Genomic DNA, 6,539 nt, shown 5'->3' with positions numbered 1-6,539 from the left:
AAATGGAATATTTTACCTGTCTGCATCAGTGGTGAGGTTTCACCTCACTTATCATTCCTTTGTAGGTTCCCTTCACTATTCCTATCTGTATTCTTGCATTATATACATAGATAGTTTATAGTTTTAGATGTGTATATATAGTTTCTATGATTTCCCCCTTGAATATGGGTTCTTGAATAAGGGTCTTTCTCATTTATCTACAGAACTATTGTTCCTAGCTGTAGACATATTACCTACCAAAAAACCCCACAGATTGATGATTATATTAATAAATGGTCCAGAATAGTTAAGGCAATATTATTGTTATTGATTTTAACTCATTTCCTTAGTCATTCCAATTATCGTAATTCTAAGCGAGAATATCACTATGCTGTTTTATAGGTATGAATAAAATGTATTTGAGTATTTATCAGAACCTTTTTGATCATCGTTTGTATACAGTAGTATGTTCATAAATCTTTAAGAGAAACACCTCCAGAGAAACAAAGAAGAACTAAGAGTAAAACGATCTGTAGCGCTTCTGACTTCTGTGGTGTAAAGCTCCCGCCAGGGCCAATTTTTAGCTATGGCCACCATGTTGCCCCCCTCCAGGAGGGAGGAACTTTTGGCTCCTGGGTCGGGATGTTGCTGGCTGCCTGCGGCGCCCTGCTGCTCACGGAAACGAGCTTTGCTGAACTGCTGTCTGCCACAGGTTTTCATTTGCCCTTCCATGGTCTGCCTTCTCTGCACCGAGTGATAAATCTGGAGCATGCAAGCGGGAGCTGCCAGGGCCTCTAAAAATATTATCCTCAGGCACAATCCTTAACAGCACCTGTAGACCACAAAGACAATCACACGTATACTCTCCTAGGACCTGTGTTTAAGACCCACAGAGAATGCACAAGGGTGAGATGAATACCTTGGGTGTCTACTTTGATTTCTGTTAAATAAAGGTCATATTATAATTAATGATTTTATCCTTTTAGGTAGGAAAAATACACCTTTATGTCTACTAATTGTTTGTTGGTTTATGTTAACTACTTCCTTGTTTTTCTATTTATTTAAGCTTAGATGGTCTCTACAGTAAAACCTAGGAACTTTAAGCATTTGTGGTAAACCACATGTTTACATTTTAATGCATTTCAGATAGCCTGGTTTCTGGTTTACTGTCATTAGAATCACAAGAGAAAAGGCCGGCTCAGAAGTCTTTAAACAACCTAACAGCTCAGGCTTTCAAGAACTCAAAAGTACTGAGAGCTGTTCATCTACTGCGGACATTTGGTGATACACTGTCTTCTGGTTGTAATCACATGGGCTAAATGAACCAATGCTAATATATATTCTTAGTGATAAAACTCTGTGGTTACTGTAAATCACAACAGTGATTAATGTGCTTAGGAGAACATGGATTTACAAATTCTAAATAAAGAAATAAAAAAAAATCTTAGAGAGATATGTGTGGAGGTCACCGCTAAGGCTCCCTGACTTTATGCTAAGATATACCTTTCTCAGCACTTTATGTAAATTAAGTTGGACAAGGATTCTTTTATAAAACAGATATTGGTGGTGTTTGCAATTATACTTTAAGAATATGCAGTTAAGTAACTTACCAAAAGTCACAGTTTGAACAGACATTTGTAAAAGCTCAAGTTCAGGGGTGGGCAAACAGTGCCCTGCACACATCCGTACCAACTACTTATATCTTGTCTACTTCAGTATAAAAGAATGTTGCAGCAGAGACAACATACCTTACAAAGCCCGGGAAGCTCCCCACTGATGCTTTATAGGTAAAATCTTCTCACCTGTGCTTGAGATTCTGAATCTGAAACTTGAAATCATTGTTCTATTGTCTCATATATGTATTGTTTTCTATCTATCCTTAGAAACAAGTCGATAGAGTTCCAATAATTGTACATTATAATTGTAATATATACATCATAACTATCGTTAGAAGCAAGATAAAAATTGTCAGCATAGATGACAAGGCAGGGTGACAGGTCCCAATCCTATAATAATAACATTACTAATTTAGTATAGTAAATCGTGTGTTGCTATTAAACATTGTGATTTTGATGATGTTGGCCTAATAAGCAGGGTGGGGCCCTAACGCATGAAGTGGAGGAGAGCTCATTTTGACGGTCTCTGTGGAGGATTCATTTCCTGGCTCTCCAGAGCTGGGTGGGGCGCAGGCCCGTGCAGTCCCCCGGGACAGCTATGATGGTTTGAATGCAACCCCCCATCACAGAAACGGCTCTGCATGGGACTGGACCACACCATGGGAAGACACATCACTGCTGTCATCTGTTCTTCAAGTGTCTTCGGGGAGGCTGTCTCCATACAGACAGCAAGCACAAACCATCACATTTTGCTGGTGGCATGGCTTGGTGAGAGCTATGGGAAATGGAAACAGGACTCGGAGAGAGGGGTCTTTCCGTAGCGTCTGTCTAGAGAGGCATTCCATGCAAATTAAAGTTACAAGTCCAGTTTGAATTGCTGTTCAACGAGTCCACAAACACAGACTCGCCATTCTCTGTAAAGTTTAACATCCCAATAAAAAGAATCAAGAATCTGTGGGTTAAAAAGAAAAAAAATCAGCAGAGTTACTTAAACTGCCTCTTTAACCTGGATTTTTATTGGTGTTTTGTAAGCAATAGTGTAAAATGCATTATTTTTGTAGCACATTTTTTAAACCAATCACACAGTTACCTTTTATCCAATTATGATATAATTGTATTCCCCTTTCCTTTAAAGCTGAAACTATGACTAAAACCTTTCTCTTTCTCCTCTGCTGGATGTCAGAAAAAAAGCTGCTCAGAAGCAGGCAGAGTTGTGAGCAAGGAGTAGCAGTGGAATACAGCTTCACATAGGGTAGGTGTGACCCAGGAATGGAGTCTCCATAAATAACCTCATCAGTGGACTCCAGGTCTTCCGCTGAGAGAGCCCACCCCAAGCTCTGCACACCCCAAGCAGAGCCGATGAGTATCTCCCAACCTCTGATTATCTGCAGAGCAGGTGAGTATCTGATCAGCTGTGGAAAGAAGCAGGGGTGGTGGCTGAGAGATTTGGGGAGCAAATCTGGAGGGCTTTGGTGGAAAGTATCAAAATACAGTGAGATCTATTCTTATATACCATTTTTCTCATCTGAGAATCTCTGTTAATTAGCTTTTTAATGTTCTTCAAAGCACCCATTTATTTTTCTATTGACCTAGAGGCACTTAAAATACTTAAATGTCATTGAAGTATAATTCTATTATCAACGAAACTAAGGTGATATTCAGTAGAGTTTTAACATTAATATTTCTTATTATGTTTTGATTCCCCAGCAACAGCCCGTTTATTTTTGATGACAGATAGTCTTGGACGGACAGCTGTGGGTCAGACGCAGGGAGCCAGCCCTGCTGACTGCGCCCGACAGGCCTGCCACACAGCCAGAGCTGCTTCGGCTTGCATCGGACACGCTGAGCCTTTGAGCTCTTCCCAGCCTTCGGGTCCTCATGTCAAATTACTCCTGTCAGCTGTGGCATGCAGTCTCCACAGCCGTGTGGCGGTCATGTGCGTGTGAAGAGCCGCGTGACTCACTCTGAGCAGGAGGAAGCGGCCCAGAGCTGCCCTGTCCGCACAGTTGGCTGGAGAGTGTACCGCACCTACAAAGGCAGTGCGTGAAGTTGATTACATGATTGAAATGCTGATCCCAAAATCCACGACCGCAGAGTCAAGATGATCTTGAGTCATAACTAGTTGTCCAGTCCGTGCTACGTGTTAGACAAAGGGCTTTTACAGGAAGTCGTTGTGTTTAGTTCTTTAGAGAAGTCTGACACCAGACCCATCGAGACCCTTATTTCACACATCCAGACACAGAGGCGCAGGGATTCTGATGAACCTGCACGGTTGCCACGCGGAGAGAAAGGCGGGCTGAACACCTGTGCCGCTCCACCCCGCACGGGCCCGTCTGCATCCAGAAGGAAGAGCAGTCCCAACTTCCCAGTGCCGAGGCCAGCCCAAGTTACCCTGCAGCCATCTGGCCAAGGGGGAGGGAGAAACGGAGGAGGAGAAGCCCCCAGAAGCAGGCAGCGGCGAGAACATCAGAGGTGATCTAGAAATAGGGTCTGTTCATGGAAAGCAAGACGTACGCTACTTTGTCTTGTATGTGAGTCTGTATTTGATGGGTACAGAGTATCTAGATTACAAAAATGGTTGCAGTGACTTTGAGTAACACATTTCTTAAGTGATAGATAACAAACATGTAGAATTTACTTCCTTGATCGTAGGAGACAGGGTGGGGAACAGCCCCTGTGGACGTGTTTGGAGCTTCACAGAAATGGCTCTGAGTAAAGACTTTTTACTAAACTACCTAATTACTGGAATCTGTTCCTTAAAACATCTTCAGGGAATCTGTTTCCATACAGACAAATTCACTTTTGAACTAATAAGCATGAATCATCTTGTTCTACTAGTTGTAAAATGAGGGTTATTTGTTTTATTGCATTGGAATTCAAATTTTCTGTATGACCTATATATATATATGTATATATTTAAATAAAAAAGCAAACACAAAAACCGCATTTACATTACTTATATATCTCACCAAGACTTAGTGTCCAGGTGCATAGAAAATTTCCATAAATAATAACAAAATATAGTTAAGATTACTACAGTGAACAAAAGGAAGATATAAAAACAAGCACATACTGTGAGCCTGAGAGTGTCCGAAACACTATGTTACGATTTTCGCATGGCCTGTTCCTTGATTTCCTTGTGCTCCACATGACAAGGTACAACACACTGCCGTGTGGCTTCCCTGATACTCATCCTCAGAAATGAATCTCAAGACTATTTAACAAAATGTTAATACTAATGTTAATCTCTTAGCTTTCATAAATATGCACTAATGTTGTTGTTAAGCTATTGAAACTGGAAGAAGGTTGTAAAGGGTAAATGGGAAATCTCTACTACACTGCAACTTTTCTATAGATAAAAATCACTTTAAAACTAAAAGTCAGAGACAGAGCCCAGGCCCAGAGTTCAAGCCCCACGACTGACACAAACCAAAGTAAAAACTGAAAGTCACTAAAATGTTCATATCTAATTAATTTCAGGTGCCTTATAACGCTCAAATGCCCATCTTATTAATTATATTAGGAGTTAATTAAGATCATTGTCAAGTAAATAATTGCCAAGTAAATGGAGCATATTACTAGAGGAAAATTTGTGCTAACAATTAAAGGCTATCTTCTGAAAGAATGAAGAATAACCTCTTTTTAATAAAAGAACAAGTGACTAATAGTATCAATGAAAAATAAATCTGAAAATGTGTTTGCAAGTGTTTCTGTAGTTCCCAGAGGACTTCAGATGTTAAACTCAACCCAGCATTCCATTAAAAAGAGTTTAATTTCAAGACTTTAAAAATATTAAATTTTACATTTTTCTCTCATAAGACATAGATGATTTAAGGTAATTTAGAGGAAATGGCCCTTAGAATTGAGTGAATGAATTCATACTGAAATGTTTGATAAAAGTGAGACTACTCATTGGGCTACTGAATTCCCAAAAAAGGCTTAGAATAATCTAGATTCAGGTAGCTCAGGTCCTAAGGAACACTGAGGAAAGATATTTCATTAAAGACTAGTTCTAGTTCTATGCCAATATTCAGTTTTATTCATTTGTATAATATATTTTTTCATAGTTTTGCTGTCTACTTACTATATCTTGGATGAAATTAACTATCAGAATAAAAATTCAGCAATTCTTTCAATATGGAATATCAAACTCTAAGTGCATTAATTTGTCAAGTCCTGGTGTGGAGCCTCAGACAGGTCTGCAGACCAAACGGACTGAAAACGTTTATTTGCAGTACATCATTTCTATATTAGGAGAATGTAACTAACGTTTCAGGTGAACAGAACTAATATTTATTTGTGAAATATTAAGCTGATAACTTCAGTTGCATATAACAATCTAGTTTTACTTCTTCCATTCCCTCAGTTTTTATGCTGTTGATATTATACTTTACATCTTTTTAGATGGTGCCTCCCTAACAAGCTATTGTACCTCTAGTTGTTTTAAATAACATTGTACTTTAATTTTTATATCAGAGATAAAAGTGCTTTGCGTGCCATTACAACGTTAGCATATTCTGAATATGACTGTATATTTATCTTTGACACTAAGTTTTAGAGTTTTATGATCTTGTTTTCAATTGTTAATCAGTATCTTTTCATTTCAACACAAAGACTTCTTTAGCATTCTTTAAAGACATCAAATATTGGTGGCTTTCCGCTACTGCTTGTCTAGAAAGACCTATCTCCCTTTCACTTCTAATGGACAGATGTGTTCTTTTTCTTCCTGAATTTACAAAACTTCCTTCTCCTTTCCACCTTGGAGGTTATCACTAAGATGCCACTGCCAGCTCGGGTGGACATCGGTCAGGGTGGACACAGGGTGGACACCAGTGAGCTTGGATGAACACAGGGTGGACACCGGCTAGCTCAGGTGGACACAAGATGGACACCAGTCAGGGTGGACACAGGCGAGCTCGGGTGGACACAAGATGGACGCCAGTC

Source organism: Dipodomys ordii, unplaced genomic scaffold (genome assembly GCF_000151885.1).
Source record: "Dipodomys ordii isolate 6190 unplaced genomic scaffold, Dord_2.0 Scaffold44, whole genome shotgun sequence".
Taxonomy (NCBI): domain Eukaryota; kingdom Metazoa; phylum Chordata; class Mammalia; order Rodentia; family Heteromyidae; genus Dipodomys; species Dipodomys ordii.
This window is presented reverse-complemented; position numbering follows the sequence as displayed.